The following is a 25,665-nucleotide window of genomic DNA, read 5'->3' as shown; positions in this document are numbered from 1 at the left end:
GATGGATTGGCAGCAAGATGCTGCACAGGTCGGCCGCCAAATGGTCCTTGGGCGGGGAAACAAGGAGCAACAAGCACATGGAAAAGCACACAGTGGCAAACGAAAAACAAGGTGACCAGCCACCACCATACCTGGTGCGGTGCGAGGGATGCGACAGAATGAGCGGAGCAAGCTCATCCCTAACCGTCCGTACCCCAACCACCGTTGGCTACACTACCCTAGCCCCCCTTGTATTTACAATTCGTCTCTACGTCTTGTCTCCCATCTCCCCCTCTAACGCCAAATTTGTCCCCAAATCCCTCCCAGGTTCTCCCAGGAAGGAAGGGATGGAACAAAACAATGTTTCACTCACGTCATGATGCATCTTACTTTCCAAACAGCTTACAGAGCCTTGCGGTGTGAAGTTCGTTCTCCGAGGTGAATGGTTGTGGATGGTGCCAAGGGATCTCACATCCTAACTACACTAATAACATTTACACTTTTAAACTCCCCGGGGTCGTATCCTGCCAGTAGGCCTCTTTAAACTATGTGGTTCTAAGAACCCGAATTCCCATTGCCCACACTGTGGTGCCCTCCTGAATTTGGGTCTCACCCAACAAATTTTCTCCCTGTGCCCTCGCACAATTTCAGGTCTGGGTCGTGTGGCTCTACCAGCAGGTCTACCTACCTGCACCCCTCCGTCCACTGGAGCCGCCTCCCAAGCTTGCCTGCTCCTTGCAACTAATCTACCTGGGGAAGGCCCTCCCTGACGCTTACCCCCTCGATGGCCACCTTGGCATTGGGCAACCCGGGTCTTTCCCTTGGATCCTCAAGCCCCACTCACACGCTAACCTAACCAGCTCCCAGAGCCTACCTGCGGCCTTATCTGGCCAACAAGCTACCAGTGACGGAATGCCTCAATAACCATACTCACCAATTAAACCACACGCCCAGCCATTTCACTCCTCCTGCACCTCACAAAACACTACTTTCTACCATCATCACCACAGGTATCAATATCCATGCAATTTACCTGAACCCTCTACCTAGCTTTAAACTACCCCCCCTCCCCCCGGGCTTCCGTGAATGGGTTCCACTCCCCCCCATTCAATCCTTCGCACCATGCATTCCACACCAATTATTCCACACCATGCATTCTCCACCTTTTATTCTCACAACACAATTCAATTCACACTACAACACAACTCTGTTTAATCTCACTCACACAGCATCATCTATCTATCTATCTAATTTCCCCAACAACTCCTGCTTCCCTCGTCGTCCCTTTGCACTATGCACACCCTTTATTAACAACCACCTAAACTCTCTTCGTCCCCTCTACATTTCAGGTGTCACTACTTAACTCTCAGTCCCTGTGGCCTTTCTAAATCCCTATCATTATCCTAGCCCTCCCTCGGCTAGCTTCGGTGCCCCATGGAGGCAACCATTGCTGGCCCCTCCATGGGCCTAGCACTGCCATCCCCCTAAACTAATGCTCCTGGGCCCCCCCATGGGAGGAATGGTCACACTACCATTCCCCCACGTGGGGTACACTACTCCCCCAGTCCTCTACACTATGAGCCCCCATCCATGGAGGTACTTTGTCGCGGCTCAGCCTTCGAAGGGCCGAGCGATCCATGAGGGTGGTTGGTCACCTGTATGGGGTGTCCGTCCGGCATTGATGATCCGAGGGGGGGGGGGGGGTGGATGGGCCCAAGTACCGGGTTCCATCCCTGCATGGGGCCCTTCGCTCCCATGCACGATGACCCAACCGGCTACGGTCAGAGCACCTCACCCGATAAGGTGAGGGGCTCCGAAATTCCACATTTCCCTTCGAATCCCGCCGACCGCCCTCGCCGCGATACGGCGCCAACCATACCGTGCGGGGGGCGGAGGCATGAATCGTGCACGCCGGTCCATGCGAGACCGACGCAGCACCGATTCCCTCCGGTCCCCACGGCACACAACTCACCGGGGGCTCGCGTACGCTACTCGTCCCGCTAAGCTCTACCCCGGTCGGTGTCGATGCCTGGGCCGCGTCATCACAACTCGTGACCCACTCCATATTCGCACACCCAGGCGCACACGCACCCCCCACACACTCCGTCATCGCACACTCTGGTGCACACTCTTCTCTTCCACACTCAGTCATCGCACACACCGGTGCACACTCTTCCTCCACACACTCCAGTGTGCACTCTCTCTCACACTCCGGTGCACACTTCGCAATGGGCCTTTCGCGAACGCCCGGGTCTCGCCCAACCCCCAAGCTCGCCGAGCACCCGTTCGCATCAAACACATTTCTGCCATCATCGCCACTCACCTCTGGGCTCTTCTTCCCCCGCTTCTCTGCCAGCACCTGCAAACTTTTTCTTTGGTCAGCAAGCATGGCATCCCGGTGCGAACACAAACTTTGTTCACATTCCATAACCTCCTCCCTTAATTCACTCCTTGTCGCTCCTCCCGTCTTTTCACTTCCAATCATTTCTTCTTTTTCCAGGGTTACCTCCTCTATTTCCCGGTGCGCTTCCGAAATCTCCCCTTCTAACTCGACCTTCGTCGTTTTCTCTTCCTCCCGCGTCGCTACTTTCATTGCCCCAGTCAGTTTGGCCGTGCTCCGCTTTAACCCCCTCTCCACTCGCTCCTCGTACCGCTTCACCCCGTCGCGTACCACCGCTACCTCCCTGCTCATCCTTCGCCCAATTTCCTCCCCCATGGTGTCCATCCGATTTCCATGTTGCCCCTGGATTCTTCCCTCTGGGTATCCATTTGCAGTTTAAAGGATGCATTCATTTGGGTTAAGAACAACTCGAGGTTAAACCTGGCTCGCACAGCAGGCTCGGCTTCCGCCGCCAGGTGTGAGGCGCCGCCATTTTCTCCACTTCCTCCTGCCGCACCCTCATCAACTTCCCCTTCTACCAATTCTTTCTGCTGGTCCTGGGTCATTAATTCTTCGACATTTCCTACTCCCACCGGCACTTGGTCGTCTTGCCAAGCCATTGCACGAACTCCAAAATTTTGTTTTTAAACTAAATTTTGTACGCGCTCGTAATTTTGTAATTTTGAGTACGTGAAGCGCACTCCAGGTCCAAATATCCCACTCCTGGACATCAATTTGTTGCGGATCTCGAGCTCGTCGACGTACTGAGGAGGGTGGGGGGGTTAAGCCCTGCTCCCCCTCGAGCTTCAGGTCCACGAGGCCGCCCCCACACTATGCTCATGGTGGACGGATTGCTGGGCAATTCCAGCCGCCGAGCCCGCAGCTAACGCGTGGAAGGGTTAACGGTCACGACCCGATTACCTTCGATACACGCAGCCGTGAGAATGGGGGCTGAACCTCGCACGAGTCACGCTGGTCTTTAACGCCCGAGCGGTTGTGCGTCGCGTAACTCGTGCCGTTAACACGATGAACCCGATCGATCGGTTTTAACTCGTGCAATGCTAGGCCAATGGTGAAAGGATGAAGACGGCCAGGTTAGAAACAAACCACAGGATTTATTCACAAATGTACAATAGTTATAGAAAAGGGACACAGTGGAGAACCTTAACGGCCTTACTTACGTTCCCAGACAAGGGCCCTCAGACTCGTTCGGGGAAGGGGAGGAAGAGGAGAACGCGCACAAAGCGCGGCCGCTTGGTGCAGTTCGCCTGGATGGCTCGTTTGGCGGATCCCCCCCAAGGATGTTCACGGCAGGGACGTCGATCACAGTCGTGCACGTAACGGGAATCTGAGGAGCGTATCCCAAAGTCAGCGAGGCAAAGCGCACGTGCAGGGAGTCCAGGCAGAGGTCGTCAGGGCAGAGAGCGCGTTCAAAGTCGCAGGCCAGAGAGAGAGCCAGCCTGCCAGAGTGAGTGTTCAGAGTCCAGGGCCAGAGAGAGAGCCGGCCTGCCAGATAGTGCATTCAGAGTCCAGGGCCAGAGAGAGGGCCAGCCTGCCAGAGAGAGCATTCAGAGTCCAGGGCCAGAGATAGAGAACGGGGGTCCGGGCCGGGTTTGATAGCCCCCCCCCGAATCCCACTCGAATGTTCCACGGGCCTCCACTGGCCGCCAGGGGTCACGTGTCATGACAGCCCCTTATTAGTCACTCCCTTTAGCTCTCATTGGCCGCCATTATTGGCCACTCCCTTTAGCTCCCATTGGCTGTTGCTGCTTACCAGCCACGCCCTGCAGCTCCTCCCTCGGGCCTGCTAGACTTGTCCTCGGCCCATGACATGGAATTCCAGGCTTCAATGAGGCCTACCCTTACTCTACCTGCCTCAACGCATACTAGCACTGGGAAGGAGACTATACTTCACATTTAATAAGAAATAACTAACGAAGCGAGGCTCCATGTTGTGGTGTAACTAACTATAGGGGGGTTGCCTTTATTCCCAAAACCGCAACAATATATATATATATATATATATATATATATATATATATATATATATATATATATATATATATATATATATATATATATATATATATATATCCTGGCTTCCTAGCTCTTTCGGAGGAGGTGTTGCATCTTTTTAATTCAACTCCTCAATACAATCCTTTATTTTTCTTTTTAAAATGTCATATCTTTAGGCAGTCTTTAGAAGCAATCAAATGGAAGATCAGCTTTTAGAGGGAGAGTGAGGATGGGGGGAGTGTTGGGGTTGAAATGGTATCTCACACAGACTTTTCAACAACTATGGAGTATTTCATTAACATATTCAATATTTCAATATCTTGTTTAATCCTACAATAAGTAACTTGCAGAATGTCAGATATTTGTCCATACCTTGCATATGTGCGTATGTGTGTGAGAAGAAACCTACCTGTTGCATTTGTTATCGTGTTTGAAGTAGTAAAATAAATTCTCCTTTATGAGGAAATTGAATGCATTTTAATCCAAACAAATACGAGAGGAGGAGTAAATTGGGGCAGGATTGGGTGGTGGCAGTAGAGTGGAAATGAGATTGCCAGTGAGTGTAGGACAGGAGTGGGAGGGAATAAGAAACATTGTGGGATACCCTGAGTATACTTATTCTTTATAATTATTCTTAAATTTTTTTATTATCAGGGGTTTTCAAGACTCCAAACATGACTCGATCCTTGACCTCCCTTTTTTTTTTTTTTTTTACTCAAATCAAGCCTCACAGATAAGGTGATGCTGATAATGAATTAGAGAGACAAACAAATGAAGACAAAATGTGCACATTGTCGTGATGTGGTGGAGAGAGACATGAGAGAGGTGGGGGTGCTGAAAGATAATGCGATCATGGATAGAGGGGTTTGGAGAGGAAAAACTCATGAAGCCGATCCCACAAGAGGGGGGATTATTAGGACAATTAAAGTAGTAGTAGTAGTAGTAGTAGTAGTAGTAGTAGTAGTAGTAGTAATAGTAGTAGTAGTAGTAGTAGTATAATATAAACATAATAGTTATAATAGACAATAATGACAGGAAACAAATTATATGAAAAAAACCCACACCAGCATGAGCATGCCCTCCACAGATGGTAGTGAAGAGCCGAGGAATAATGATGCACTAAGTTTTAAATCATCGAGTGATGTGGAATGAGCAGCTTTAAATTATTTCCACAATCAATGGAGAATCACTTAAAATTGCACTCCAGATTTAATGTTTAATCCCATATTCATATCACATAACGTGGCAGCGGTTACAGGTGTATGACGGTCGAACAATATTTTATTGCCTTTTTTTTTACCTCCTTGTTTGGCACAAGCTTCTTATTATGATCCGATGATGTGTCAACGGTAATAACATTTATGGCCTTCAGGATTGCCCGCAAGTTTTACAACAAAGGTTCATTGCAAATGTGGCAAAATGCAGTTCTCTTTGCATATGCGCCAGACTTCTTGCACTTGTTTGATTCAATTTTTCTGTGCCCCCCCCCCCCCAGGATGGCATTATTTTAATTAAACAATTATTCTCACCTCAAATGATGTCATGACAATGGCAACCTGAGTCGTTTATGGCCGGGTTCATTATTGTTTATACTTTTACGTAAAAAAAAAAAAATTTTGTTGTAGTTATATTATTTTTATTCTAATTGTTAATTTATTGGTTATTTTGCTTGTTCGTGTTAAAAAATTTAATGATTTATTTGTTTCTTTTCTTGGCTTTGTTTTCCTGTTTGTTTGCACTTACAAGTGTTACGAGTTGTTAATTTACCATTTTTCCTTCCATATCCATTGGAATGCTCGTTTCTTCAGATTTACAATAAATAAACGTTTTACTTAGTTAAAGCACTAATGATGCTTTCTCCTTCATGGGAATGTTGCGAGGCAAAGAAAGCACTTAACCCAACATTCAGAGAATCGCTGGAGAAAGCGCTTGAAGGCCTTTTTCAGTATCAGGCTCTTTTTAGCGGAGGAAATTAATAAAATAAAAAGTCATCGGGTGACATGTGTGATTAATATAGAGATGTCTCAGGATTGTAACTTGATGCTTTGCCAAATAATTAAACCCATGTGCCAACACAACTCGGTGTAAAGGAACATTTTGAGGCGAATGAAAGAAATATTTTAGTGCTGAAAGTCCTGAGCGATAATGCTGGTCCTTAAAAACATCAACCTCTGCAGAATCTGCCATTCAATTTGATCCTCACACCCCCTCCACATATATCCTCCGCATTGGTTATATGTTTAGTATCTTGAACATCCAAAACAGAGAGCGAGCTCTCTGGGTGACTGCACATCGCAGTCAATTTGAACAAGAATAATGTTCAGTTTATGAACAAAAGGCTTGAGGAAGATGTACATCTCTGAAGGTGAGGGGGGCATCTTTCCCCCCACCTTATCATACATGACGTTGTACACAGGAGTGGTGTGGTGTGCTACATAAAAATTGCAATAATAATGGTAATAGTAATAATGATGACAACAAAACATTAAAATCAATTTATTACACTGATAGTTATAAAAGAAAATCCTTAAAAGGATAACAAAAATACTTGATTTGTTTTCAAATTCTAGAAAAAACTCAGGACACACATGATCTGCCTGCAGCCCTCTTCTGGTGAAACTGCCAAAATCAAGACTCTCTGCTCACCTTCACTCTTTCACTCCTCTTTTTTCCCACCTCTGAAACAAACTCCCACACTCTCTTCAATCCCACTCCTCCCTCCAGGTCTTGAAAACAGCTGTTCACCACCATCTCTTATCTTCACCCATCCAAAACCTTGATCTTTTCTACCCCCATTAATACACCCCAAACTCAACTTTTTCAAATTCTGTTTTCTTTCCTAAAAGTCAGTGCAGTGTCCATCTTGTTTATCCCATGTACCCCACCCCAACCCTCTCCCTTCCACAGATCTCCTGACATCCCTGTTCTCTACTGTTGGTGTGCTTCCTTCTCTCTACCCCTCTTGTCTCCCACTCCCTTCATTATGTTTCATGTGTTTTCTGTTTCTGTTTTTGTGTTTTATGTGTTAGCTCTTACACAAGCCTCAACTTTGTATACAAAAAAAAGAAAGAAAAAAAAAATACATGATTGAAATACAAAACAAGAAAGACAAGTAGAGCTACATTCAAAGTACACTGCCCCCATGTTCAAGAAATAAATAAATAACATATCCTCCAGCGCGACATAACCGGAGTGCCCTCAGCACCCAGCAATGGTGCAGTGCAGCACATATAGATGCTAATGGGAGGGAGCAGTGTAAAATAATGGATTGATTTATTAATTGTGCAATTAAAATAAATAAATATCAATCGTAAAAAATTTTTTTTAATCTATTGCCTAATAGCATGCCTAAACCCAACACTGCTTCATCTGAATCTGTAACTTTTTAAAAAGTAATTGTTAAGTAATTAATTGAAAAAAAAATCGATTAATCGATCAGTCAAAAAAAATCAAAAATACCCTTTATAGCCAAATCACTTGGTCAACGTCATGTTCAACAAGCGTTACGCCTAGGTCGCCCGTCGGTGAAGGGATGTGAGTTGACAAAGTGGAAGACGCAGGGCGGCCATCTTGGATTTTGACGTGGCGACCCAATTTTCAATAGCGTTCTTCCTTATGCCTAGATACACCCACACACCAGATTAGAAGTTGGTACTTCGCTTATTTTTCAAGATATGCAGGTTACAAGGTTCAAACATACATGGCATCAGACATACATGGCGGCGGCCATCTTGGATTTTGACGTGGGTTGCACCCACACACCAAATTAGAATTCGGTCCTTCACTTACGCACGCACGTACGCATGCACGCACGCACGGACGGAGGGGAAAACCATAGTACCCATTTTGCTCCGCGGTGCAACGGGGGACAAATATCAGCTTCCTAATTCAAAAGGTGCCTGTGATGTTGCCCAGATGAGAAAGAAAATAAATAAGTATTAGGTGTACTGGAAAGTAGTATTTTAAGCGGTGTATTCCTCTTTGAAAAATGGCATTACTTTCCGGTACACCTAATACTTAATAAACCGTTAATAAGTAATTAATCAATTCATTGATTAATGAAAAAAATAAAAATACTGTTTTTGCCAAAAGCACTTGCTCACTATTGTACCCAAATTTCAGCTTCCTAGCTCAAAGGATGGTTGAGATATCACCCAGACAAACAAACAAGAAAAAGAAAACAGATGAATGAAAACGGAGTACTCCCTTTCGGTGCGCATCATCGTCGGGCCCCCTTTGGCGCCCAGCGGCGGTGACGTCATGCAGCGCCTGGGGATGGAATAGGGAGGGAACGGTGTACAATGCTTGACAATATTGACAAGTATGTTTGAATTCCTTTGTTTGTGGTTCCCAGTCAGTTGCATCAACATATTGTGTTAAGTCATGTAAATTTAAATTGCAAAGAAATGGCATTATATTAAGGAGCTTAATTTAAAAAATACATACAATGCAAGGACATCATGATTTAATTAAATGGGATAATTTAAATAAAACCAGAAAATGACATCATGCACCGAGAGAAAAGTATACATTGAGAAAAGCGAAAAACGTAAGAGCTATAGCATGACAGTTAGTATTACAGATGTGCAGTAAGTTCCAGTGCATTTGAATCCGGGATTGATAGCAATGTCATACGTTTGCTGTAAGCAAAACAAATTCCAATTATCTTGGTGAGAAGAGGTGTTAACCAATATCTGTAAAGTTGATTTATTACAGTGTTATCAATAAACTTATCGATCAGCTATGTTGCTTATCGAAAACTCCTGAATGCTTGAAGCCGGTAAAAGGTTCTGATAAATACGTGCACAAAAAATAATTGGGCTCCTGCCATCATCAGTGAGCAATGCGTTCTTGTGAATACTTTATTTAGACAAGTCTCCATACAGAGAATCGTATTATTTGAACTGTCATACAGGACTCCAGCAGCAAATTGGAAATAAAACTGTTGAGCATGGCTCTTGAAAAAGCCATATTAAAGTGGACTACACCGAGAGTTACACTTGTGAGATTGTTTTTCAGAAGCATGAGTACTATTCGGGAGCCAGTCGTCATTGAGCATGCAGGCCAGAAATTGCCTTCGCTAATTCAGATTTCTGATTTATTTTCCACACCCTTTTAATAAAACAGTCGAATGTTGCACCATGCAAACAGCTGGCCAAGGTGAGCAGAAAAACAACAACAATGCTTGATCCACAACATCACATGCACAACACTCAACGGGTCCGCTATTAATCACACGACCCATAAGGCACCATTTCATACACGGATACGAAGACAGCCATGTCTGTGCCCCGAAACACACAAAAACGAAAAACGACATTTACTCTCACCCATACATACTAGTACTCGTACGACACCAGATCACGAGGGAATGAAAATAGCAGAGCAAACCATCGATTATGGCATTGGTGTTTTTCGATTAAGTTTGGCACAATGAAAACGCTCCTCGGGGTTCCATTGGGCTGAGGAATCCTGCTGGGAAACAGGAGAAACGCCACCTGAGACTGGATCTTCTCTTCCTTGTTACCTCTACCAACGAAGGTGAATGGAGGATAGATTTTCACACCTGCTTGTCTGTTTGATTGTCTGCGAGCAGGATATCTATGAAACATTATAGACGGATTCGGATGAAATTTGGAGGAAATGTTGGGTGTGTGACAAGGACGAATTGATTACATTTTGCTGAAAATCCAGATTCTAGAATTCTTCAAGTAATTCTTCACCATTAAATATAGGGCCAAAAACAATGTATAGCACGATATCTAAAAATGTTATGGACAGATTCAGATGAAATTTTGGTGAACATGTTGGGAGTGTGACAAGGACGAAGTGTTTCAACTTTTATTTTAATTGATATATGTAAGAAAATTACATTCATAGACCGGAATCGAACCCAGATCCTCTGGAAAATGTTCCCACACATATGATATCGCACACATCAATCATATGTGTGGGAAAATTGCATGCTCAGTCAGGGTTGCCCAGATAGCTCAGTTGGCTGAGAACTGGTCCGGTTTTCCAGAACACCTGGGTTCGCTTCCCGGTCTGGGCATGTAATTTTCCCACATATGTCAATTTAATTAATTAATTAATCCTGTTCATTAATCTACATAATTGTTTCAAATTTGTTTAAGATCCGGATATGGATGCGATAAAAAAAAATTAATTTACAAGTGATTCTTCACCACTGAGAGGTGGGGCCAAAAGTGATATATCTACCATATAAAACACAATGTTTATGTGTGTGTCTGTCCTTCATAAGGGTAGGTTTTAAAGGCTTCGAGTAGTGCTTTAGGAGGGATTTGAGTGAGTGGGGGGAAGAAGTGTGTGTCCACTGGTTAAAAGAGCTAAAAGACTTTGAGGACCCAAAACACCCCAAGGACCCAGAAGACCCAATGGACCCCAAACACCCAAAATACCCAAAGACCCAAAATACCCTGTAGACTGTTAAAGACACAAAATACCATGAAGACCCAGAAGAACCCAAGGACTCTGAAGACCCAAAATACCCCAAAGACCCAAACGACTGAAAATACCCTGAAGACCCAATGGACTCCAAGGACACAGAAGATCCACAAGGACTCTGAAGACCCAACATAGCCCAAAGACCCAAAAGACTGAAAAGACCCAATGGACACTGAAGACCCAAAATATCCCAAAGAAACACCCAAAAGACCTCGAGGATACAAAAGACCCAGAGGAACCAATATATCCCAAGGACCCAGAAGACCCCCAAGGACTTTGAAAACGCAAAATACTTGGAAGACCCAAAATACCCCAAAGACCCACAATACCAAAAAGACCCTGAAGACTCAATGGGCCCCAAACACCCAAAATACCCCAAAGACCCTTAAATACCATGAAGACCCAAAATATCCCAAAGACCCTTAAAGACCCTGAAGACCCCAAGGACCAAAATGACCCAGAAGACTTAAAAGACCAAAAAGACCAAGAAAACCCAAAATACCGCAAGACCCCAAAATACCAAAAAGACCCCAAAATTCCCCAAAGACCCATAAAGACCCCCAATACCACTCGCAATCATGGTTTTTTCCCTCGCGGTCCCCCTGTACTGTCTTTCCCTCGCGGTCCCCCTGTGCTGTCTTTCCCTCGCGGTCCCCCTGTGCTGTCTTTCCCTCGTGGTCCCCCTGTGCTGTCTTTCCCTCGTGGTCCCCCTGTGCTGTCTTTCCCTCGTGGTCCCCCTGTGCTGTCTTTCCCTCGTGGTCCCCCTGTGCTGTCTTTCCCTCATGGTCCCCCTGTGCTGTCTTTCCCTCGTGGTCCCCCTGTGCTGTCTTTCCCTCTTGGTCCCCCTGTACTGTCTTTCCCTCGTGGTCCCCCTGTGCTGTCTTTCCCTCGTGGTCCCCCCTGTGCTGTCTTTCCCTCGTGGTCCCCCTGTGCTGTCTTTCCCTCGGTCCCCCTGTGCTGTCTTTCCCTCATGGTCCCCCTGTACTGTCTTTCCCTCACGGTCCCCCTGTGCTGTCTGCCCCTCGCGGTCCCCCTGTGCTGTCTTTCCCTCGCGGTCCCCCTGTGCTGTCTTTCCCTCACGGTCCCCCTGTGCTGTCTTTCCCTCGCGGTCCCCTGTGCTGTCTTTCCCTCGTGGTCCCCCTGTGCTGTCTTTCCCTCGCGGTCCCTCTGTGCTGTCTTTCCCTCGGGGTCCCCCTGTACTGTCTTTCCCTCGTGGTCCCCCTGTGCTGTCTTTCCCTCGTGGTCCCCCTGTACTGTCTTTCCCTCGCGGTCCCCCTGTGCTGTCTTTCCCTCGCGGTCCCCCTGTGCTGTCTTTCCCTCGCGGTCCCCCTGTGCTGTCTTTCCCTCGCGGTCCCCCTGTGCTGTCTTTCCCTCACGGTCCCCCTGTGCTGTCTTTCCCTCACGGTCCCCCTGTGCTGTCTTTCCCTCGCGGTCCCCCTGTGCTGTCTTTCCCTCGCGGTCCCCCTGTGCTGTCTTTCCCTCGCGGTCCCCCTGTGCTGTCTTTCCCTCGTGGTCCCCCTGTGCTGTCTTTCCCTCACGGGGCCCCCTGTACTGTCTTTCCCTCGTGGTCCCCCTGTGCTGTCTTTCCCTCGTGGTCCCCCTGTGCTGTCTTTCCCTCGTGGTCCCCCTGTGCTGTCTTTCCCTCGTGGTCCCCCTGTGCTGTCTTTCCCTCGTGGTCCCCCTGTGCTGTCTTTCCCTCGTGGTCCCCCTGTACTGTCTTTCCCTCGTGGTCCCCCTGTACTGTCTTTCCCTCGCGGTCCCCCTGTGCTGTCTTTCCCTCGTGGTCCCCTGTACTGTCTTTCCCTCGTGGTCCCCCTGTGCTGTCTTTCCCTCGTGGTCCCCCTGTGCTGTCTTTCCCTCGCGGTCCCCCTGTGCTGTCTTTCCCTCGTGGTCCCCCTGTGCTGTCTTTCCCTCGTGGTCCCCTGTACTGCCTTTCCCTCGTGGTCCCCCTGTGCTGTCTTTCCCTCGTGGTCCCCCTGTGCTGTCTTTCCCTCGCGGTCCCCCTGTGCTGTCTTTCCCTCGTGGTCCCCCTGTGCTGTCTTTCCCTCGTGGTCCCCCTGTACTGCCTTTCCCTCGTGGTTGTCAGCTCTTTCACGAGCCTCGATTCAGTATACAAAAAAAATTAAATAATAATAATAATAATACTCAAAATACCCCAAGATGCTTAAAGACCAAAAATACCCCAAATACCTTTAAATACCCCGAAGAGCAAAAATATCTTAAAGACCCTGAAGTCCGAAAAGACCCAAATACCCTTAAAGACCGAAAAGACCCCGCAGACCCAAAATATCCTGGTTACTGAAAGGATCGAAAAGACCCACAACACTGAAAATACCCCAAGACCCTAAATATCCCAAAGACCCTCAAAGACCCCGAAGACCCCCAAAAAACCTTGAAGACTATAAAGATCGAAAAGACCCAGAAGACCAAAAAGACCCCAAAGACCCAAAATACCCTGAACACCCTTAAAGACCCAAACAATCCAAAAGACCCCAAAGACCCTTAAAGACCCATTGGACACCAAATACCTAAATTACCCCGAAGACGCAAAATACCACAAATACCCTTAAATACCCCAAATATCCAGATTGAGGACCCAAAATACTCAAATGACTCCAAAGACCTAGAAGACCCAAAATACACAAAATACCCCGATAAGCCAAATGACCCAGTGGACACAAAAGACCCCAAGGACACAACAGACCCATTGAACACAAAAGACCCCCCAAGGACTCCGAAAACCCAAAATAAGAGCAATTGTGCCTCTTACATTGGAATTGTAGACGGTGGCTTGCAAACTGAGCCTCAAGGTCAATGTACAGAAGCGGTATTTTTTGTAATCACAATAAATACAAGGCACAGGGAGGTGAAATTTGCTGCACGTGATATGCAATGCGTGCAGAGTAAAACGAGTGTTCATTTACGTCTGTAGGATGTCTAAAAACTAAAGATGATATAACCACACCTGCCACTAGGCCCAGACCTCAGACTATGGCATGCTCACGTGGCTCTAACGTCAAAAACTGTTCCAACCCGTCATTTTTGGTGGGCTTTATACTAGCCTATATTATAAAACATGAGTGTCTGTCTGTCCATCCCCAAACTACTCCCTTAGTTTTGGGGCTAGCCCCACCAAACTGCCTGTGGAACGTTTTGGGGTCCCAGCAGATGTTGCAAGGTAGGTAAGAGGTTTCATAAGTTCCTCAATAAAATTATGAATCTTAATTGCCCAAGGACTCATAGACAAATTGCCCAATTTGAACAGGTGGCACAAGAATGTGGAATTTATTGGTTCATGGTTTACCATTCACCATTTTTTTTACCTAGGTCTTTCATAAACCTGCTGTCCATGTCTGACGTGTGAATGAAGGTGGCACATGAATGTGGAATTTATTGGTTCAATGGTTTAGCATTCACCATTTCTGCATTGTTTGTTTGCTTCCGGCTCCCCACCCGTGCGTAGGTACCTAGCTAGTAGCATTTTATTTCAAAAAGTTGTGGACGGATTATGACAAAACTTGGTGGATGAGCTGGGTAGGTGACAATAACAAGAAAATTCGATTTTGATTGAGGTCCAGATGCAGATCCAGTCTATCAATGGGATACAAAACGTAAAATGTTCAGCTTGGCAGAGGTATACGCTCTACCGAGTACCGTTCTAGTGTTGAATTTGTTTCTCCTGCAGCCGAGGCCTATGCCTCAGATATCCAGAAGCTAGATTGTCTCAGTTTTCATTTGCAGCACAAGGTTGTGAGTACGTGTTGTAGCATCATTGTTTGGAAGTGTAGCTGTAATGTTGATGCAACACCCCCTTATAGGTTAGGGCTGCAATTTGGAATTTGGTCAGGGTGCCGGCAACAGCTCACCTCCTCATCACGGAGGACATATTGGTATATTTTAACGTCCAATGATGAATCACCCTGCCTGAGAAACACTAGGATGGCAGTTTGTAGCTGGACAGGGATTTCAACCAAGGTTAGACAGTTCAGAGGTGACTATGCATACCTCTTGGCCATCCTGCCATCCCAGATGTTTGTAACATTATTATGAAATGACATGTTTTGGAAGCTGTCATTTTGTTTTAAATTGAAATGGAAAACCAACCTCAACTTACAGTTTGAGGAAAAGTCTTGATCCATTTTATATCTGTCAGCTCTCTGTAGTCACCAGGCAGGTTAAATAACGTTAAGCTACCTTTAAACCCATACTGAATATATGTGGCTGTAATTTTTCTGTTATTTGTTGCAGTACTTAGATGCCACCAAGCTAGTGCTGGAACCCATAGTGAAAGGCCTCAACGTCAGGAAACTGCTGGAGAACAACAAATGTATATTTCAAGTTTGAATGGCCAACCATCCAGATTGTTGGTGTTGTGTCCCTTTCCAATCAACTTAACACTCAAGTTATATTATGTTATCACAAACACAGGCATTTTCGTTGCCTGGTTGGGGCATTCTTTTTCACCATTTTGCCAAAGGCTAACACCACAGTTCGATAGCCCGCTATTTGCTGTCAATGGATTACAAGGCGAGAAGCATTTTGCACAATTATGTATATCTTTTCTTTCCAATGCAAACACAGGAAATTAAGTGGTGTGTTTTCCTAGACAGTCTATGACTCGTTTTCAAATGATTAATGTCATGAAGTAATTTATTCATTTTTAAAAAAAGAATAAAGCTCATGGTGTCCAAGCAGATGGTGAAGAGGTATGTAGTGCACTTCTCTCTGAGCTGTCTCGCATGAGTTATATTCCAGAACCGACTAGAATATGTTGGATTGGGGCTTTCCTGGAACGGCGTGGTGTTGCACAGTGTGCCGTCCTCAGAGGGACATCAATATGCTGGTGCTCCGACAATCTGGTGATACATACATACATACATACATACATACATACATATATACATACATATATATATATATACATACAAACATACACACTAGGCGTGGGCGATAATGGAAATACCTACAGTCACGTGAAAAAGTAAGTACACCCCATGTAAAGTTTTGACTTTTTCAACATATTTCAACATACAGCTATATGATCTTCATTTCCACAATATTGATAGGTAAAGGTTATGTAATATAACAATTATCATGAAACATTTAGATTTTGTAGTACATTGTATAATTTAAAAAAACATAAATGCAAATTTCGCATGTGGAAAAAGTAAGTACACCCCTACATTTATCACTACTTCAAATACCTAAAATTAGAATTAGGTGCACCAGCTCAGGTGCAAATGATTAGAACATCGTCAGAGAGGATCGTGGAGGAACCTGTCTTATTTAAACATCAGACATTTAGTTTGGTTTGCTCTTTGTTGTTGAAGTGTGCGGCGTCACCATGCCTAGATCAAAAGAGCTCTCCGAGTCCTTCAGAAAGAAGGTTATAGATGCCTACGAGTCTGTGAAGGGATTTAAAAAGATCTCCAAACAATTTAAAATCAATCATTCGACTGTCTGGAAGATCATCCACAAGTGGAGAAGATTCCAAACAACTGCCAACTTGTTCAGGCCAGGCTGCCCCAGAACGTTCAGCCCGAGAGCAGACCGCAAGATGCTGAAAGAAGTCTCTAAGAACCCCAGAATGTCATCACGGGACCTACAGGTAGCTCTTGCCACTGTTGATGTCAAAGTGCACGAGTCTACCATGAGAAAGAGGCTGCACAAATTTGATCTACATGGGAGGTGTGCTAGGAGGAAACCTTTGCTGTCCAGAAAGAACATCAGGGCAAGACTAAAGTTTGCCAATGAACACCTAGGCAAAGACCAGCACTTCTGGAACAATGTGCTCTGGACAGATGAGTCAAAGGTAGAGCGATTTGGCCACAGTACCAGAAGACATGTTTCGCGAAAACCAAAGACAGCATTTGACCACAAGAACCTGATACCAACTGTAAAACATGGTGGTGGAAATATTATGGTTTGGGGCAGCTTCGCTGCATCAGGGCCTGGGCAGCTCACCATCATGGAATCCACGATGAATTCTTCATTGTACCAGAGGGTGCTTGAGGATAATGTGAGGCCATCTGTCTGAAAGGTGAAGCTCAACCGAAGGTGGACCTTGCAACATGACAATGACCCTAAACGTACCAGTAAATCCACAAAGGAATGGCTGAAAAGAAAGAAATGGAGGGTTCTGGAAGGGCCAAGTCAAAGCCCGGATCTAAATCCCATCGAGATGTTGTGGGGGGATTTGAAACGAGCAGTGCATGCAAGAAACCCCTCAAACATCGCACAGCTGAAAGAATTCTGCATGGAGGAGTGGGCAAAATTTTCTCCCAGTCGATGTCAGAGACTGGTAGACAGTTATAAGAAATACTTGAGGTTTTCTGCCAAGGGGGCAATACCACCTATTAGAGCCAAGGGTGTACTTACTTTTTCCACATGCGAAATTTGCATTTATGTTTATTTAAATTATACAATGGACTACAAAATGTAAATGTTTCATATTTGTTATATTATATCACCGTTATCTATCAATATTGTTGAAATGAAGATCAAATAGCTGTATGTTGAAATATGTTGAAAAAGTCAAAACTTTACATGGGGTGTACTTACTTTTTCACGTGACTGTATATATATATATATATATACAAACATACATACTAGGCGTGGGCGATAATGGAAATACCTATATCATGGTAATGTACCTCAATCACGATTATCACGATATCATGATAATATAAATAATGTAATTAGTGCCTTGAAAAGCATGCAGCATACAATAACAATCCACATAAAAACAAACTTTATAGCCATATAGTTACGTGTGCTCATACTCTTTATTTCATAATTCTGTTGCAATTTGTTTAAGTCAAACCTCATTTTGCCAGGATGAAATCGCTTTGCTCCGTTTGCTGAGTGACTAGACGAGCAGTTTGCAAAGCGGTTGATACGGAACATCTGGCTTGGCAAGCTACTTGATAATTGGACAACCAAGCAAGCTGCTTGCTAACGGAACACACCGAACAGGCTGTATGCTAATTGGGATATTTGTGAAGAAAGTCATATATGACGATGTTCACTCTTCGGGCATTTAAAATTACGCCCGAATCTTACGCCGAATATACATCTTTTTGGGGGGGAGGGGGGGGGGAAGGGGGTTCGTGAGTGACCTGCGTTTGAATGATAAACGTCCATGGAGGTAAAGTATAAATGTGCCATCGCAGGAGGCCTCGATTGACATCAGCAAGCCTCCACATTCAGTGCTGTTGCAGAAGTGGTCCAGCTAAGAAAATGCAAGAGATGAAAGAGTTTGAATAGCATTAATTCAGAAAAACAATCCTCACTGTGCAACCCACTGTGGACGGATATAGGAATACAACATTTTCTGATTATGAATAGCTCATTAATTTCCCAGTCAGCATTGCGAGCCAGTATTGTCCTTGACCATTCACCTTTACAGGTTGTACGCTGCTTGTGCTGCTGCAAAGTATCACTGTACAGGATGTCTATGTGCTTATCCTGCCATCTCTGTCATCTAGTTTTAAACTAGATTAATCAGAAAGCATTACTTTATCCACCTGTCCTGAGCCCACCACTTATATCCTTGAAACCAAATCAGTCTTAACTGCCTGCGTAGTCGGAACCTTTCAGGTTGGCAGGCTGAGGCCAATTTTGTACCCCGGTGAAGCTCATGCCAGAGCTACTAAAAAAGCCCACGCTAAGTTAGATATTCTGATTCACAATGAATAGTTCATTGAAATCGCCACTCGTTTTTGGTTGTAGACACCACTATCTTTACCACAATTGTTTTTTTCTGATACCAGGTCCACATTGTGCTGAAAATGATTGATTGAAAATGCTTGCATTCAGTAACCTTGGAATTCTGTGTCACATGAACTATCCGTTATAAAAACTAGGGCATGCCCGTACTATATCTATATCTAAAATTATATCCCCCCCCGCCCCCTCTATTTACATGAAATGGTTTGGTCCAAAGCGAACGGCTTGCGAGTGGTGACAATCCCCCCCCTCTATTTACATGCAATGGTTTGGTCCAAAGCGAACGGCTTCCGGAGTTTGGTAAAGAAATCGCCATCGCGTGCACAAACGCGCAGGAAAGCGAATGAAACGCAAATTCGTTTTTCTTAGTTGTAAAACATAGTTTAACGCCAACATAGTTTGCAAACGTGAAATAAATGAATACGCTCTCAAATGTGCCATCCGAGGCAGAGTGTGCCCGCCACGTTCGGCACACGCGATCGTTCGCTGCTCTCTGATTGGTTGAATCGTTTTTTGGACATAGCTCGGTAAGTAATTGTCCGATTAATATGAAACCTTGAAAAGGCACATCCTCGGGTCCCCAGCAATATACCTGGCAAGTTAAAAGTATATCGGACCCGTGGTTGTCGAGAAACAGCGGTCACAGACAAACGTACAGACAGACAGAGATTACTGGAATTATAGATAGATGACTGAACGAATTACCATTGTGTTTGCATAAGACAACATGAGGATCGTCTGAGACAGAAGGGAACAAGCTTGGACACCTTATTGCTCAGAGGAGTCATGGAGATGTTTGCATGGGGTGCTTCATAAGAAGCCAATGTAACCACATGAAGCACTTCATAATAGACAAGGATTCTCCCGTGAGGCACTGCACAAGACACAACGCCATGGTGCTTGTACTGAAAACCCACGAGATGTTTTGCATGCGAAATTCCCATGAGGCACTCCAAGTTAGGCAACTTGGAGTATGCATATGTCACACTGACATCAATCTTTTGCAAATCTTTGATAACAGAGTGTAATGATGAATTGCCATTAAAATACACAGGGTGTTCAGATCAAAAGGTTCTATGAACGAGAAACTTGTACTGCAAGAGCACAAGACATGTTAACGTGTTGATAATTTTTTGGGAAACCGTTTTGTAATGTCTGATGGAAACCTGAATTGTTTTTAGACCAAAAATGTCAATGCACATGATGCACACAAAGAAAGGACAACATGCTGAGCATTGGAGAGGCACCCTCGATAATCCGTCAGCATCTGCACGCCAGGGAATATTGCACACCAGAACATTCACAAAGTTCCTCGTGCAGTCATCATTAAAAAAAAATGTCCAATGTACGACACATTATCTAATACTAGCAGGAGTATTAGAGGCGTTCCTGGGCAGGGGGGGGGGGGGAGGGGGGAGGAGGCAGGAGAGGGAGGGGTGAGGAATGGAGTGGGGGGGGGGGGTGGAAGGGGTTTCATCACCTCTTCGTTGAATATATTCTGGTGAATGTGCCGTTCATCACGTTTCTGAGTTAAGTGTGATGCCGATCAGAAAGAGGAAGGGCCTTACTACTAAATTTGTACACTTCCGGAATTGCTTGATTTATTTGTGTTAAAATGTCTGGTGATTGTTTTGTATTTATTTATGCAAATGTGTACTTGTATATAACTGTCACTAATTAACAAAGGCTTAGGCATTGGTGTTGGCTTAGGCATTGGAGCCTGGTGTTGGCTTAGCGGTTAGGGTGCCGGCTTGGGATCCTAGGATCCTGGGCTCGAATCCCGGTTGATCGCTGAATTAACGCCAGGGGGGTTGACTCAGCCTGTCATACCTTCCGAGGTCGGCAAATTGAGTACCAGCTTGCTGGGATGAATGATCACGGTGTGTACCCCGATTTAGAATAGGTACACCATATCCCTGCACATCGTCAGAGCATGACCAAGGGTTGGCGTCAGGAAGGGCATCCGGCCATAAAAAAAAACATTGCCTCAAACAGGGAACCATGATTGTCACGGGGCCGGCAAGGCTAACCCCCGCTCTAGCAGAGAAAATGGCCTTAAAACGATCATTCATTAATTCATTCATTAGGCACTATTGAGCGAATTTTTTTTTAATCCAAAAAAACGAATTTTTATTTCAGATTTTTTTTTTTTTTTTTTTTACCTAAAACACTCCCAGGCAATGACATGAACCTCTGAAAGTTTGACAAAGATCTGTTCACCCATATCTGAAAAACAAATTGGTGACAGACAGACCAACAGCTCTCATATAGAGTAGATTCTTAGTATCCAATATATATATATATATATATATATATATATATATATATATATATATATATATATATACAGTCATGGCCAAGAATATTGGCACCCTTACACTATTTCAAATAACTCACAATTTTCTCCAAAATGAAGTTGAAATTGACAAAAGTATTTGGTCTCCACAATTCTTTATTTCACTGTTAATATTACAGGACATTTGTTTTTGATTCAGAACTTAATATTATCCTTTAAAATCAGAAAATAAAAATAAATGGCATTGACAAAATTATTGACACCCTGGCCTTAATATTTAGTAGCACGACCTTTGGACAAAATAACTGTAGTCAAGCACTTCCTATAGCCATGAATGAGCTTCCTAAACCTCTCTACTGGCAGTATGGCCCACTCTTCTTGTGCAAATGCTCCAGTTCTCCGAGATTTGAAGGGTGCCTTCTCCCAACTGATTTTTTTCATATCTCCCCACAGGTGTTCAATGCGATTTAGATCTGGACTCATTGCTGGCCACTTCAGCACAGTCCAGCGTTTTGTCTTGAACCATTCATAGGTGCTTTTTGAAGTGTGTTTGGATCATTGTCCTGCTGCAAGACCCATGACCTTCGATGGAGACCCTGCTTTTTGACACTGGGTTGAACATTGCGCTCCAAAATACCTTGGTAATCTCTTAATTTCATGATGCCATGCACACATTCAAGGCATACAGTGCCAGAGGCAGCACAGCAACCCCAAAATATCACTGAACCTCCTCCATGTTTGACAGTGGGGAAGGTGTTCTTTTCTTTGAAGGCTTCATTTTGTTTTCTGTAAACATAGAGATGATGTGCTTTACCAAAAAGCTCTAATTTGGTCCCATCTGTCCACAGGACATTCTGCCAGAAGGATTTTGGCTTGTTCAGGTGGGTTTTGGAAAACTCCAGTCGGGCTTTCTTATGTCTCTCTCTCAGCAGTGGGGTCCTCCTGGGTCTCCTACCTAGAAACCCCTTTCATTCAGTTGGCGACGGATGTTGCAAGTTGACACTGTTGTACCTTGTGTCTGAAGGTCAGCTTGAATCTGTTTGGCAGTTGATTGAAGTGCTTTCTCCACCATTCAAACAATCCATCGCTGCAATCTTCGATCATGTTTTCTCTTGTGGCCATGTCCATGGAGGTTGGCTACATTTCCATGGACCTTAAACTTCCTGATAACATTGCGTACGGTGCACACAGGGACATCAAGGTCTCTAGAGATGGACTTGTAGCCTTGAGATTGTCTATGTTTGGCTACAATCCTATGTCTGACCTGCTCAGACAATTCTCTGATTTTCTTTCTTTTCTCCATGCTCATTGCGATACACACAGTGACACAAACCAGCAGAATAATGCATTTTCTCCAATCAAACTGGTTGAATGAATGATTTTTTAATTGCAGGCACCTGCAACTCACCATAGGAGAGTTCAATTCCAAAGTAAAGGAGAATCACCTGCTTGAAATCTAATTATTTCCAATAACTTCTGAAGGTGCCAATAATATTGTCTGGGCCATTTTATGATTTCTGTGTGGAATAAGCTAAGATTTCGCAAATTTTTCAGCTGTTTTGTTTTGTTCCACTGCAAACCAAAGGAATACATGTGGGGATACCAAAATATTTTTTAATTTCAACAATTCTCTGGAAGAAATGGTGCAATATATGAAAAAAGTGCAAAGGTGCCAATATTTTTGGTCACGACTTCATATATGCATATATATATATATATATATATATATATATATATATATATATATATATATATATATACATACATACATATATATATATATATATATATATATATATATATATATATATATATATATATATATATACATACAGTGAAACCTTGACTTACGAGTTTAATTCGTTCTTTGACCGAGCTCGTAACTCAATTTGCTCGTTTCTCAAATTAAATTTCCACATTAAAATGAATTGAAATGCTATTAATCCGTTCCAGCCCCCCAAAAACCACACCAATTTTTTTTGAAATATATATATATAAATATCTCGCGCTTTATATTTCACCTGTATGCAGCATACAAGTTGGCAGGATGGCCTGGACTGGAGGTACGCACACTTGACTAAACTATCCAGCCTGGGTTTGAATCCTGACCCAGCTATAACCTGTCATGTCGGTGTTCCACAGGCAGGGTGATTCATCAATGTGTGTACCGCTAAACTGGGCGCCCCGTTTGCATCCCATTAGTTGTTGGATGTTGAAGATCTCACCGTGTCTTCCACAAAGAGAAGGCGAGCTATCGCCGGCACTCTGAACAAGTTGTGGCCTGGCATGCTCTTCTCCTCTGCCGTTATATACGTCCTCCTCGGCATCTTTTTCCAGAAGAGCCCTGTCTCGTCACAGTTGAAGATTTGCTGGGGGATGTATCCTTCGGCTTCTATCAGTTCGGCAAAAGTTATAATAAAATCTTCAGCTGCCTTCACATCCGAGCTTGCTGCCTCACCATGCCTGACGACGGAGTGAATGCCGGTCCTCCTCTTAAAATTATCAAACCATCCCCGACTGGCTTTGAATGACTCTTCCGATGCCTCGTCCGTTGATGTTCCCGCCGTCTGCTGCACCAAATCCCCGTAAATGTCTCGTGCCTTCTCACAGATGATGCTCTCGGTCACGGTATCTCCTGCGAGCTGCTTCTCCGTCAACCACACAAACAACAACTTCTCCATCTCTTCATGGACAGAGGTCCGGAGCTTTGAAATAATCTTAATGCCCTTGGCTGGCGTTATAGCCTTTATCGACTCCTTCTGCTTCAAAATCGTACATATCGTAGAAGTACTACGATCGTACTGCCTCGCCAAGTCGACAACACGCACACCTCGCTCATGTTTTTCGACGATTACGTGTTTTATATCCAAGCTCGCTCGCTCGTAACTCAGATCTCGGCTCGCATCACAAAGCGAAAAATCGACCGAGCGACGGCTCGTATCTCGGAAAACTCGTAAGTTGGTGCACTCGTAAGTCAAGGTTTCACTGTATATACATTTATATATATATATATATATATATATATACAGTCACGTGAAAAAGTAAGTACACCCCATGTAAAGTTTTGACTTTTTCAACATATTTCAACATACAGCCATTTGATCTTCATTTCAACAATATTGATAGATAAAGGTGATATAACAAACCAAATATCATGAAACATTTACATTTTGTAGTCCATTGTATAATTTAAATAAACATAAATGCAAATTTCGCATGTGGAAAAAGTAAGTACACCCCTACATTTATCACCACTTCAAATACCTAAAATTAGAATCAGGTGCACCAGCTCAGGTGCAAATGATTAGAACATCGTCAGAGAGGATCGTGGAGGAACCTGTCTTATTTAAACCTCAGACATTTAGTTTGGTTTGCTCTTTGTTGTTGAAGTGTGCGGCATCACCATGCCGGGATCAAAAGAGCTCTCTGAGGCCTTCAGAAAGAAGGTTATAGATGCCTACGAGTCTGGGAAGGGATTTAAAAAGATCTCCAAACAATTTGAAATCAATCATTCGACTGTCTGGAAGATCATCTACAAGTGGAGAAGATTCCAAACAACTGCCAACTTGTTCAGGCCAGGCCACCCCAGCAAGTTCAGCCTGATAGCAGACTGCAAGATGCTGAAAGAAGTCTCGAAGAACCCCAGAATGTCATCACGGGACCTACAGGTAGCTCCTGCCACTGTTGATGTCAAAGTGCACGAGTCCACCATTAGAAAGAGGCTGCACAAATTTGATCTACATGGGAGGTGTGCCAGGAGGAAACCTTTGCTGTCCAGAAAGAACATCAGGGCAAGACTAATGTTTGCCAATGAACACCCAGGCAAAGACCAGCACTTCTGGAACAATGTGCTCTGGACAGATGAGTCAAAGGTAGAGCTATTTGGCCACAGTACCAGAAGACATGTTTGGTGAAAATCAAAGACAGCATTTGACCACAAGAACCTGATACCAACTGTAAAGCATGGTGGTGGAAATATTATGGTTTGGGGCAGTTTTGCTGCATCAGGGCCTGGGCAGCTCACCATCATAGAATCCACTATGAATTCTTCATTGTACCAGAGGGTGCTTGAGGATAATATGAGGCCATCTGTCGGAAAGTTGAAGCTCAACCGAAGGTGGACCTTGCAACATGACAATGACCCTAAACATACCAGTAAATCCACCAAGGAATGGCTAAAAAGAAAGAAATGGAGGGTTCTGTAATGGCCAAGTCAAAGCCCGGATCTAAATCCCATCGAGATGTTGTGGGGGGGATTTGAAACGAGCTGTGCATGCAAGAAACTCTTCAAACATCGCACAGCTGAAAGAATTCTGCATGGAGGAGTGGGCAAAAATTTCTCCCAGTCGATGTCAGAGACTGGTAGACAGTTATCAGAAATGCCTACTTGAGGTTGTTTCTGCCAAAGGGCGCAATACCACCTATTAGAGCCAAGGGTGTACTTACTTTTTCCACATGCAAAATTTGCATTTTTGTTTATTTAAATTATACAATGGACTTCAAAATGTAAATGTTTCATGATATTTGTTATATTACATCACCTTTATCTATCAATATTGTTGAAATGAAGAGCAAATAGCTGTATGTTGAAATATGTTGAAAAAGTCAAAACTTTACATGGGGTGTATTTACTTTTTCACGTGACTGTATATATATATATTGTTGCGGATTTTTGAAGCCCGTTCCCGTTGCAGAGGGGAGATTAAACCCCTTTTTTCCCCCTGGGTCTTCGGGTCCGCGAGACCGAGTCGCCACTTCCGGGCAAACGTGGAAAAGGGTTTTGGGGCACATTCGCACGTAC

General features: G+C 44.3%; 1 protein-coding gene across 1 annotated transcript in view; it reads right to left on the bottom strand.

Moving 5' to 3' along the window:
* The window catches only part of LOC144891365 (uncharacterized), a 447,120-nt gene that overhangs the window by 301,813 nt on the left and 119,642 nt on the right, over positions 1-25,665 (bottom strand). The gene's annotated exons all lie outside the window — the stretch shown is intronic.

This window comes from Myxine glutinosa, chromosome 3, assembly GCF_964187855.1.
Source record: "Myxine glutinosa chromosome 3, kmMyxGlut1.1, whole genome shotgun sequence".
Classification (NCBI taxonomy): Eukaryota; Metazoa; Chordata; class Myxini; order Myxiniformes; family Myxinidae; genus Myxine; species Myxine glutinosa.
The sequence above is the reverse complement of the archived record's forward strand: the minus strand, read 5'-3'. Positions and strand labels throughout refer to the sequence as shown.